Consider the following 12,730-nt stretch of genomic DNA (forward strand, 5'->3'; position numbering starts at 1 on the left):
AAAGGAAACAAAACTTTTTTGTTTGTTTGTTTATTTCAGGCTACCTCCCTCTGTGGAATCCCCTCTTCTGCATCGTCTTTCACTCCTCTTTCATCAGGTCACAAATGCCACTATTCCATCCTTAGTCCTTTGTCCAAAATTGCCATTTTCACCCTGAGTTGGCATCTACGATGATGCTCACACTATCTCTTGTTCCAAAATGGTCCTTTCCTACACATCAACAAAATGTCCTCTCTGGGGTACCTGTACTGGTGGATTTTGATTTGATTGAAATAACTCACACTAGGGTCTGAATAATAGACTTAAGGGCATAGTGGTGGTGGGGAAGCTTCCGTGAAGTTATTGCCACTATCATTTTTTTAAAGACAGATGATTCCTCTGTGTACGTATGAAGAAGACTTCTTGGTGCTTGCTTTTTTGTTTTTTTTGTTTGTTTATTTTTGTTTGCTGTAGGGGTCGGAAACACAATTGGATACAGACGAGGTGGGGCAGGCCGCATAAATGGGTTAAACAGGCAGAGTTAACAATGGGAGGGTAGAGGCTGTGATGACCTGGAGAGGGACATTTATGTTAAACAAGAACAGCTGGAGCTGTAGGCGGCTCATGAGCTGCCTTTACGTATGAGGCTTGTTATTTTACAGAACACCCTCACTGCCTCTCCTACATGTGACTGTTGAGGAAAATGCATGGGATCGGCATTGTCTTATGGCCCACGGCTCTATTGGATCCATCCCCGCCACCTCTACCAGTGTCCTGTACCCGCACCCCACAAGGTACAGAGGGAAAAGAGATCATTTCCAGAAAGAGACAGAATTTTAAGGGAATCCACCCTGTACTTATCACATTTTTCTCCCAATTACTCTTTCTCAGATTTTTATCCAATATTGCAGAATCAAAATTTTCCATGTTAGTGCAAAACTTGTAAGCCTTTACACCTATTCAGAGAAATAACAGAAATGACAGGCCTGGAGCAGTGGCTCATGCCTGTAGTCCCAGCACTTTGAGAGGCCAAGGCAGGTGGATCACTTGAGCCCAGGATTTCAAGACTATCCTGGGCAATATGGGGAAACCCCACCTCTACAAAAAATGCAAAACTTAGCTGGTTGTGCTGACGTGTGCCTGTAGTCCCAGCTACTCAGGAGGCTGTGGTGGGAGATGAGCTTTGGGAAGTTGAGATTGCAGTGAGCCAAGATTTTACTACCACTGCACTCCAGCCTGGGTGACAGAGTAAGACCCTGTCTCAAAAAAAAAAAAAAAAAAAAAAAAAAGAATGACGATGCTGGAACTTTGGCATAATAAATTCAAATTAAAATATTTGAAAATAAAATTTCAGCACAATATCCATTTCTACCTCCGTTCTTTGTCTTATTTGTAAGCAAATCACATAAACAACCTGATGTTTCCAGTACCTTACCAAATTATCCAGTATATTTCAATATCCCCATTTCTTAACTGCCTTATAATTATTGCTTGATTTATTAAACAGAAGACTGATTGAATCGAGAATCGTTGACTTTTCTATGCCAAAAAAAGTTGACTTCTATTAAAGCATATTCTCTGCAAGACTTAATGTAAACTGGATTTCAAGAAAGTGCAGAAGTGGGAGTATATGGATTTATTGTGAACTTTTATTTGTGAAACTGCTGAGATTGTTTCATAATCCAGCAAAGTAACCAGTTCCAAATTAGTGTTCAGATTAGATAATGATAACTCAAACATATCTCGCCCTATTTGTAAACATAAGCACTGTTTTCCATTCCAGAGTTTTCAGAAAAATGCAATATTAAGAAGTGTAGGGTTAAACCTAATTTTAATTGTCCTTTCTATCCTATTGACATCATAGGCAGGGTAAATGAAGGGAAAGTAAGTAATAGTTGCCTTTGCTTTCTTCTTTTGGAAGAAACATATACAAACTAGAAAGTAATCAATCACCTTTAATGAACCCAAATATGAATATTTTAATGTGTGTAACAAAGCCTGGAAAAAGCAAGAATCATATTAAAATTAGGGGGGAAAACCCAAAAGATAAAAAAAATGTAAATAACATTCTTGGGCAGTAGGAAATAAGACCACAAATTTTTTTATAAACCTATCAATTTTACATTTTAGTTGTAGCTCCACAATCATCACAGAATTATAGCTAGCTCTTAACTAATTAAATAACTGATCAGACAGAATACAGTAGAGATGAAAGAATTCTTAAATGTTCCTGACTGTTTTTCTGATACATTTGTCTCCTTCACAAATATACATATATCTTCAGTTTTCCTGAGAAGTTCCAATAATGTCTGCTCTTATCTCTAAAATTAACTTAATTAAACTTGGAAGCACGTTTAACTTTATGTCCTTGTAAAAATTTAGCATAGAAGATTATTATTTAAGCAGAAAAATACCCAAATATATTTTGAGGTTTGGAATAAAACGTATACCACCAAATCCAGAAAGTACTGGAATCTTACCTGTGAAGACACAAACCCACTGTTCTGGTGGAGATCACATTAATATTCACATTGATCTCTTGCCTGGGTAGCCTGAAATCAAACTACGTGCAAGCTTATGTCCTCTCTGGGAATACCTATCAAATCATGAGCGTGTTACCTGAGCCAGTGCCATCCACGTGGGCTGCCCTGGCTTTGGTGGGTCTCCCCTTCCTGCTCTCTGTTGATGCAGCGCCATTCCCACAGGCTGCCTCTCTGGTAAAAAGCCCCAGTGCACATTCTCTGTGGAGTTTAAAGGAAGGTTGTGAGGAGAAATAAGTCAAATTAATAGCACATGTTAGACATCACCAAGCCGCCAATGTCAAGATTTTCCTATTAACAGTAACAAAGGTCCATCGCAGATGATGCTAGAGGGCAGGAAACAGTTCAAATAAGAGGGAAACAGTTTTGTTGGCAGCAATGTAAGAGTAAATGGAGTTACCATCTGTTGAATTATTACTGAGTCATGCCCTGGGCTAAGTCTTTTACTTGTGTTATCTTATTTAATCTTCATAAGACTGATAAAAGAGAAGCATACTGATAATACTCTTATTTTACAGACGAGAAAACTGAGGCACAGAGAGATGAAGTGATTTGTCCCAACAAATAGCAAGAAATAATAGATTTAAATAGCATCTGACTAGCAGACCTAAACTGCTTAACGTATGTCTTAAAATTTGGTCCAATGAAGTATGTGCTTTTTTTTTTTTTAAATATTATAGAACTTGAAGATTTCAGAATTCTCTTAACTCCAAAGTTTAATTACAAAGCAAAGCAACCATTGATCTCTGTTTTCTAGGATTTGTGTGATGTGTAATAGTTTGGTCACCAATTTCAATTTCAAAATTACACACCTCAATACATTTTGGTGAAGGTGGGCATTCAAAACTCAGTATATTGTCAGTTATTCTACCACCATATTTTATTTTATTTTATTATTATTATATTTTAAGTTTTAGGGTACATGTGCACAATGTGCAGGTTTGTTACATATGTATACATGTGCCATGTTGGTGTGCTGCACCCATTAATTCGTCATTTTAGCGTTAGGTATATCTCCTAATGCTATCCCTCCCCCTCCCCCCACCCCAAAACTGTCCCCCGAGTGTGATGTTCCCCTTCCTGTGTCCATGTCTACCACCATATTTTTAAACTTAATTCATCACTGGGCTTTTAGTGAAACAACAGAGTAATAGCTATAATTTATTAAGGACTTATTACTGTGGGTTAGGACATGTGCTTAATATTTTACAGCCAGTATTTTAAATTAAATTCTCAAAAATAAGCACGATCATTTCCATTTCACAGATGAAAAGAGAGAGATTCAGAGATTAAGCAATTTACTCCAAATTCACGCATTATTAATATGGTGGACCCAAGATTCAAACCCAGGTGTACCTGAATATGAAAGCCATGAACTGCAGTGTGGGATGCTATCTTGTGACTCTGGTTAAGACCTGGTTCGGGTAGGTGACCAGGTCTCTCGCTCACGATGTTCTCACAGATCTGAGGATTGTGAGAATGCCTCAGATTGCTTTGTGCCCTTGTGAAAACTAAAGCATCCAGAAGTCACAGGACAGAATTATAGCACGTGTAGTGCTCTGCATTCTTCAAGCCTAACCTTCTTCAGAGGCAAGAGGAGCACAGAGCCAATACTAGCTCTGCCTTGCCCCATGGCTTTGCAGGTACCCCAGATTTGGAAGTAGCTTCATGTGTTCACCAAGAGACGTTGGTGGTTAACTGTTGGCCCAGAAGCCTAATTATGATGAAAGTGGGCTTCCAGGCCTCAACAAGTTTTCTTTCACCGTAGGTGCCCTGAGGAGAAAGGAGGGGTTTTGGGTATGGACTTATTGTTTGAGCCTGCCGTGCAGGTGCAGGTGCCTGCTGCAAAACAATGAAATCCATTGATGGCGATGCCTGGCCCTGCACATGCCAAAGCCAACGCATATTGCTCTAGGCAGGTATGGAAGTCAACAGTGAGGCATACCCAGGTGGGGGTTCGGGATCTCAAATGGCCTGCTCCTCAGAGCTGACAGAATTAATCATGGCCACGCTGGAGAGCAGACTACCTACAATATATCGAAAAACTGATCTGTGAGTTCGGACACATACACCAGCGTCAAAGCTCTGGCATTGGGATAGATGCATCTATTTTCAGAAATTTCTCCACAAATGGAGAACTGTTTGTCTTAAAGGTGGGAAATTACATGTATTTTACTATTTTAAAGAAGGTATATCTGAATTGCCTTTCCTGCAAAAGAGGAAAAGGAATCCTATGAACATCTTTGGATTTCTTTCTTTCTTTCTTTCTTGAGACGGAGTCTCACTCTGTTGCCCAGGCTGGAGTGCAGTGGTGCCATCTTGGCTCACTTCAACCTCCACCTCACAGTTCAAGTGATTGTCCTGCCTCAGCTTCCCGAGTAGCTGGGACTACAGGCACACACCACCACTCCCAGTTAATTTTTGTATTTGTAATAGAGGCAGGGTTTCACCATGTTGGCCAGGATGTTCTCCATCTCTTGACCTCATGATCTGCCCGCTTCAACCTCCCAAAGTGCTGGGATTACAGGCGTGAGCCACCATGCCCAGCCTATTTCTTTCTCTTTTGTTTTCTGAGGAAATAAATACAGATAAGAGGGTAAAATATACCTTAAAAAAAAAACATTTCTGTGATTTTTCAACGAGGAATTGTTAAGTGCCTTATTTCACATGGCTAAGCTTCATCTCCAGACTTGACACTTTTGCAAATCGAAAGCTTATAAGCAGAGGCCACAGACATGGAAATACATCCAGCCAACTAGAAAGGGGTGGAGTATAGGAGTGTAGTCCAGTCTTGCTTTGAAACACTCTTGAGAGAAAGATCATTTATGAAACACGAATCTCATACAATCTGGCACTACACAGTGTCTTGGACATCAGTTTTTCAGGCTTCTTGAATTCCAACTTAGGGAAGATAGTTCACTTTTAAGCAGGAGCCAAGATGGACCATTTTCATTTTCTGATAAAATCTTTTTTTTTTTTTTTTTTTTTTTTTTTTTTTTTTTTTTGAGACGGAGTCTCGCTCTGTTGCCCAGGCTGGAGTGCAGTGGCGCAATCTCGGCTCACTGCAAGCTCCGCCTCCCGGGTTCACGCCATTCTCCTGCCTCAGCCTCTCCGAGTAGCTGGGACTACAGGCGCCCGCCACCACGCCCGGCTAATTTTTTGTATTTTTAGTAGAGACAGGGTTTCACCGTGGTCTCGATCTCCTGACCTCGTGATCCGCCCGCCTCGGCCTCCCAAAGTGCTGGGATTACAAGTGTGAGCCACCGCGCCCAGCCCATTTTCTGATAAAATCTTATTAACAACAACATGCCAGCACTAGGATTTGCACTGGGGACACAAGAGGAAGCAAAATCGGCCCAAGCTTTCTTTTTCTTCGGCTCAGCGCAGGGCTGCTAATGAGTGTTTCCTGGTTAAGCAGAATCTGAGAGCAACTCGAGTTCAATAGAAATAAATGAGGCAAGTGATGATAAATGCCCCAAGGAGACCGAAAATTTGTGGGTGAATTACTAAAACTCTCGAGACCTCAGTATCTTCATCTATGAAAAGGAAACAATAAGACCCACCTTAAAGTTTGTTGTGGGGAATTAAATGAGATCATATATTATGCCTGGTACAGTCGGGCATGGTGGCTCACGCTTGTAATCCCAGCACTTTGGGAGGCCAAGGTGGGCGGATCACCTGAGGTCGGGAGTTTGAGACCAGCCTGACCAACATGGAGAAACCCCATCTCTACTAAAAACAAAAAATTAGTTGGGCGTGGTGGCGCATGCCTGTAATCCCAGCTACTTGAGAGGCTGAGGCAGGCGAATCACTTGAACCTGGCAGACGGAGGTTGAGGTGAGCCAAGATCACGCCATTGCACTCCAGCCTGGGCAATTAGAGCAAAAGTCGGTCTCAAAAAAAAAAATAAATAAAAAGAAAAATAAATTATGCCTGGTACATAATAGACCAGAAAGGATGCTAGACGTTGTCGTGATCAGTTTCAGATCTCTCTCCTCTTGACCTTTTTATAGATGAATTTATGGACAGCCCCATAGATTGAGGCCACACTTAGTGCCCCTAAGGTTCTAATTTCAAAGGGGATAAAAACAGACTTCAGCTTCTTAAAATTCTCACACTCCTGTCTGATTAGCACCATATTCCAGCCTTCCTTCCTCCAGTGCACCTTCATCAGGCATCACCTCCACATCACACTGCATTAGTTTTCTCTTTCTTTGTGCAACAGGCATAGAGGGATAGAGGGCAGGGAGGGTTTCCCCTTTTCTGATTCCCAAGATCACCGCCATTCTCAGTCCCTGCTGAGGGAGCAGGCTTGTCATTCGGGGAGATTTGAAAATCAACCCTAGGGCTTGTCTTGCCAGCATGGATGTGTGGGCAGCAGCCAATCTGAGAAACAATGTGGACATCACATTGGCCAAGAAAAGGGGATGTCCCTCTGGGAAATATGCCTTGCTCTGTTTGTATTGGCTTTCAGAGAACTCTTCTGACCTGACATGGTGCTAACTTGGCATTGTGGGAAAGTCCGTCTGACCACTGGCTTCCTGCAGTTGCCTTTTGATTATGCCAAAGGAGGGATCTAAGAAGCAGCGTGCAGACATGGTCTCCAGGGAGAGATGAGATTCCCGCCTTCTATCAGCATGAGCACCCACCTCCCCTTGTTTGGATGAGAGAAGAGGAGACCAGGGAAGAATTTAACCCAATCTTGGGATTGTTGCATGCTCAAACTAAAAGTTAGGTTTTTCACTTCTTGGCTTAACCTAAAATGTAGGCACTGGCCCTCCAGTTGGCTGCCATGGGACAAAGGTTGTTTTTCTGGCTAGGGCCAAAAAGAGTGGAATGTCAGCACAGAGTAAAATTTAACTTTGGTTTTTTTGTTTGCTTGTTTTTTCCCTCTTATTACACCTTTGACCCCAAACCACACTCCTCCTTCCCTCTCTGCCTCTTTTTCTCACCAACTTCCTGATCAGTCTTCTCAAGTTGCAGCCATGAAACTAGAAATCCTTTCCCTGCCTTTGACTTATTGGCATTCCCATGATTATTGGTTAATCTTACAAGAATTAAATGAGTTTTCCTTGGCAGGAGCAGAGAGGAGGAGCAGTTTAGTGGGGGAAAAGCAAAGTTTATACGTGTTAAATTACCTTGGCCTTATCTGATCGCTTTGAACACTCACTCCCCTCTTCGCTCTCCTCTCCCCTTCCCTCCCCAGTGCTTGATAGGATGCAAATTCTGGTTCTCCAGAGTATCCCAGCTGATCTCACCCTCTGCCTGGTTCCTTCTCACTGACAGAAGGGGAGCTAGAGAACTCGTACACATTGAAGTATGAATGGCACTAGTCACTAATCTCTTGGCCCCATCCTTTCCACTGTCCCCGAGGTGTTTTCTTGGGCTGACTTCATTTAATTGCAGGATCAGATAATGACACTCCGTAGAAGGTAAGAGTTAAGGACTGGCAATATGGCATAGAAAGACATGAGTTACAGAGCCAGATAGATTTGGGCTCGTTCTAGCCTTGTGTATTTTGGGCAAGTTAACTAACCACTCTGAGCTCTGATATCCCCATTAATAAAGTAGAGATAATATACCTTTGCAAAAATATAATATATGCAAAGCATCCAGCTTGGTGCCACATGGCAGATACTTAGATAATTATCAATGTGATCATTATTATTGGGCTGCTCTGTCTCCTCCTGAGTGCAGTTTTAGGTGGGGGATGATTGTTAAGGAAGACTACAATATTGGGAGGTATTACTACCACAGCTGCCTTGACCTCTCCATTCGTTTTGTGTCCTGAGGCTCCCTCTGAGGAAATCTGGCAGCCCAAGAAGTTGATGAGGGAGAAGCCAGCAGAGGGAATGTGCTGCTTGGCTTGGAGCCACCACCAAGTGGTGACTGGCTTGGTCACCCAGGGACATATGGGTTTTATTCACCCGAGAAGACCAGAGGCACAGTGGTCCAAGGCTCTTGGATAATAAGCAAAATTAGCTGCTCTCTGCTGATGTTGGGGACTTTTTTTGTGAGGGGTTCCCAGCTTCTCTGGTGACCCCCACTTCCACAGGCCACCATTTTCTTTCTATGCCAGTGATTCTCAATCCTGGCTTCACATTAGAATCTCATAAAGGAATGGGCCTGGCTAATGGTAACAGCTCCCCAGGTGAATCAAATGTGCAGAGTTGAGATTCACTGTTTGAGACCAAGCCTGAGCTTTTTGGAGCTTCTCCTGCAGAGGCAAGCTTGGGTTTTTGGTTGTGCTGTTCTCCGCCAATGGATCCCAAATGATTACTGAAGCTTAATGTAAGTATTTATGTTGCTTAACTTGTGGCATCCTTTAAAACCATGTATTGATTTTCTTTTAAAGGTAGACACTCCTTATTCCAACAAGCACAGCCTAATATGGCATGGTCATATTGTGCAGGTAGTATGTTTCTTGCTTCTAATTTAAGAAAAAGGAAGAAGAAAGTCATTAAGTTCTTTTCTGGAACAACAGCAGAGAGTAATCTAGAGTATTAAATATGTCTTGATGAGGAGAAGTTGAGGAAAGCTTCCTAGATGACTCTTCTATTTCCCTGAACTGCTCAGTTAGCCCGGACACAAAGCCTCACACATAATGATGGACACCTTGTCTCCCATGAGGCCTCCATTGTCTAAGCGGCTCTTTGTGAAGAAGCAGATGCTCTCCAATCCACACACCTGTGACCAGAAGCCTGAACACTAATGGTTGACCAAGTTCCTACTCTTGTTGCAGAGATGAAGCTGTGACATCCCCCAATTTTTGGGAAACTCTATTTTACTCTAAAGAACTAATGTGAAAGTTACTATAGCCACAGTAAATATAAAGAAAAACTGAACTTGATAACACTGTTGATAGCTTGATAACACCGTTGAAGCTTACCTGGAAGGATTGGGTCATCCATTAGTGTAAAATACTGAATTTCTATCACATGGAAGACTGATGTAACTTAGGCTCAAAGAAACACAAGTTGGACTAAGGGTTAGAAGTTACAGGAAGACACACTTCCACTGAGCATTCAGGAGACCCTTTTGCTGGCTAAAGATGGAATGAATGAGATCACACCATAGCATCTGTTCAGCAATCAGTAGCTCGAAGGTCAGAATGGTGAGTGCCAAAAGGGGAGCACCTGGATTACTGGTTAGACCAAAGACATTCACCTGGCCAATCAAGTTAATTAGTTTGATTGAGTGTTCCACATGTATGCTTATTTCAAAACATCATATTGGCCAGGCACGGTGGCTTACACCTGTAACTGCAGCACTTTGGGAGGCTAAGGAGGGCAGATCACTTGAGCCCAGGGATTCGAGACCAGCCTGGCCAACATAGCAAAACTCTCTACTAAAAATACAAAAATCAGTTGGGCATGGTGGCACATGCCTGTAATCCCAGCTACTTGGGAGGCTGAGGCATGAGAATCAATTGAACCCAGGAGGCAGAGGTTGCAGTGAGCTGAGATCACACCCTTGCACTCCTGCCTGGGCAACAGAGCAAGATTCTGTTTAAAAAAAAAATCACATTGTACACAATAAATATATACAATTTTTATATATTATAAAAATTTATTCACGCATTCTATCTGAATTGTTCAATATATATCAGAAACTTGAAATGTTCTAGAGATTCATATATGAATAAATTATGGTACTTAGCTCACAGACACACTTAAGCGAAATAAATAAACAACAGTACAGTATCAAATAGAGACCTAAAAAAAGTGAAAAAGGGAAAGGGCAATACATTCTCTTGGGGCAATTCAGTTTGGGCAATGCTGAGGTAAAGTAGGGCATCAGGCCTGAAGGAAGCTTCTAGAAGGAGTTGGCATTTGAGCTAGGCCTTTAAGAACAGATAATATTTTGCCATGTGGGGACAAGGAAGGGCATTTTAGTTGGTGGTAAAAAGTGATGCACAGCATTGGAGTGTGGAAGTATCCTTATGTTCTGAGAAGAGTGTGTTGTGTGTTGACTTCTCTAGTAAACACAAGAGGTACATGAAGGCAGTGGGGGGGGGGTTGGGAAGATATCTAGCAAGCTTTAAACTCCAACCAAGGTATATAAATGCATCTTACTGGATTTTTTTCTACATAATTATTGTTATTTTTAATGTCCAGAATGTGTAATATAAGGGCCAGAACTTCCTCCTGGACTCAATTTTATAAATTCTCGATTGGTTGGTGAGGCCAACAGGGATACTTTTTCTTGTCTCATTTGGTTTCTGGGAAAGCTTCGTTCAGGTCCTCAGTGGTCATCTGATCAAATGGAATTAAGTTCCTCATGTTCTCCAGCTGTTTCTCATATTCTCCAATCCTGGCCTTTGAGAGAGACATCCACTCAGCACAAGTTTTCACATCTTCTTTTTCTTCAGCATCCACCTGGGCGGTATATTTATCCTCTGGTACAGGAAACTTCAGGGCATTAAACTTCTTCTCAAAGTCATCCACCAAGCCTGCCTTGGCCACAGTGGCCTTGTAGTAAGTCCAGCCAATAGATGGTGGATTCTCAGGTAAAATAGCCAATCTGGAGGTGAGAGTCTCATTCTAGGATGTCAGGGAATTAGCAATGGCCTTTTGGTTTCGGGATATGATCTCCCAAGAAGTTACCCAGTCAATGATTTTTAGAGCAAGTTTTTGCCCAGCCCTCTTGGGATCCTTCACCGACCCCAGCGGCCCATAGTCCACAGCAGCACCTAGCGGCCCTTACTGGATTTTTTAGGGCAGCTGTGGCTATGTATTAAAATTTGGACTTTATGCTTCAGGAATGGGGAACAATCACAGGTTTTGGAGAGTAGAGGAAGCCATAATTTAGAAAAATAATAGAATTGCTTGGTATAGGGCACCACCAAAGCTTAACTGTCTCTGTGATAGTGATCTCTCCCTCACCCTCTGCACTTTTCCCCATAGTGAATTTCCCCAGGCCCATTGTTTTCCAACTTACACTCTTTAGATTCCTTGTAGATTCATGAAGATGGAAATGAGGGATTCATGAAGTATTTTCAATACTGCAATAAGCTTAAATAAATTATGCACTGACTATCACTATCACAGAGACAGTTAAGCTTTGGTGGTGCCCTATACCAAGCAATTCCATTATTTTTCTAGATGATGGCTTCCTCTACTTTCCCTGTGCTTATTCCCCATTCCTGAAGCACAAAGTTTAAATTTTAATATGTGGCCACAACTGCCCTAAAAAACCCCAGTAAGATGCATTTATTTACTTTGGTTGGAGTTTAAAGCTTTGCAGGCTGTCTTCCAACCCACTGTTCGCATATACCTCATGCATCCACTGGAGACGTCAACACACAACACACGTTCTTCTCAGAACACAAGGACATTTCCACACTTCAATGCTGTGCATCACTTTTTACCACCACTTAAAAGGTTAGCACCAACCTTTTCATCGAAGCAAAAAGACCCTTGCTTTAGTTACAACTCTTCAGTAACGGCCCCTAGCCACCAACTTTGGGAAGGTCTTCCTCTTAGAGAGCTTACATGGTATGGGATTTATAGATATGGGCTTTAGAGGCAGACAGCCTTGAGTTTGAATATTGGCTGCCACTTATGAGCTATATGATGTTGGACGACTTATTTAATCTCTGTAAGCCTCACTTTCTGTTGTTAACTCATAGGATATATTGTGTATCTGTTGTATCTGTCAGTATACTCTTAACTCGTAGAATATATGGTATGTCTTGTCAATTACACACTTATATTTTACAATCTGTTTTATTATGTAAGTATAGAGTGTTGCCTGCCTATAGAAATTAAAAATGCCACTAGGTAAATCACAATCTTTTATGTGTCCATCAGCATCATTGGCCACTATTGGTCCTTCCTATTTGGGGTCTCCACTGAAGGCCTTTGAGGTAGGCTGCTTCTAGCATTCCGATGGCCACACTCTTGGCTCTCCAGTTTGCTGCTGTGTCTGCTGATAACTGTATCTGAGTGCCTCTGAGCTCCCCAGTGATCTCCCTAGTGCTCTGCTGAGCAGATATCCTGAGGGTGGCTGCTTGCCTCTGTCTTGCAGAGGCCAGAGGGAAACACTCTCAATGCCATTTTCCACCCAGCTCATTAGTCAACTTCAGGGCTTCAAAAGACGTGCTCTGTTTGACTCTGCTGTTCTCTATACCTGACACGTATACAAATGTGTTCAATGCACACTTCCTATGCTTCGTCATGGCTTTGGAAGCCCTACTTGAGACTCAGTGG

The 12,730-nt window shown here is 42.1% G+C and overlaps 1 pseudogene; it reads right to left on the reverse strand.

Annotated features, from left to right (window-relative positions):
• Positions 1 to 10,627: 10,627 nt before the first annotated feature.
• Positions 10,628 to 11,800, reverse strand: LOC129490777 (ATP synthase subunit d, mitochondrial-like; annotated as a pseudogene).
• Positions 11,801 to 12,730: the final 930 nt, after the last annotated feature.

The sequence above is a fragment of the Symphalangus syndactylus genome, chromosome 9, assembly GCF_028878055.3.
Source record: "Symphalangus syndactylus isolate Jambi chromosome 9, NHGRI_mSymSyn1-v2.1_pri, whole genome shotgun sequence".
In the NCBI taxonomy this organism is placed as follows: Eukaryota; Metazoa; Chordata; class Mammalia; order Primates; family Hylobatidae; genus Symphalangus; species Symphalangus syndactylus.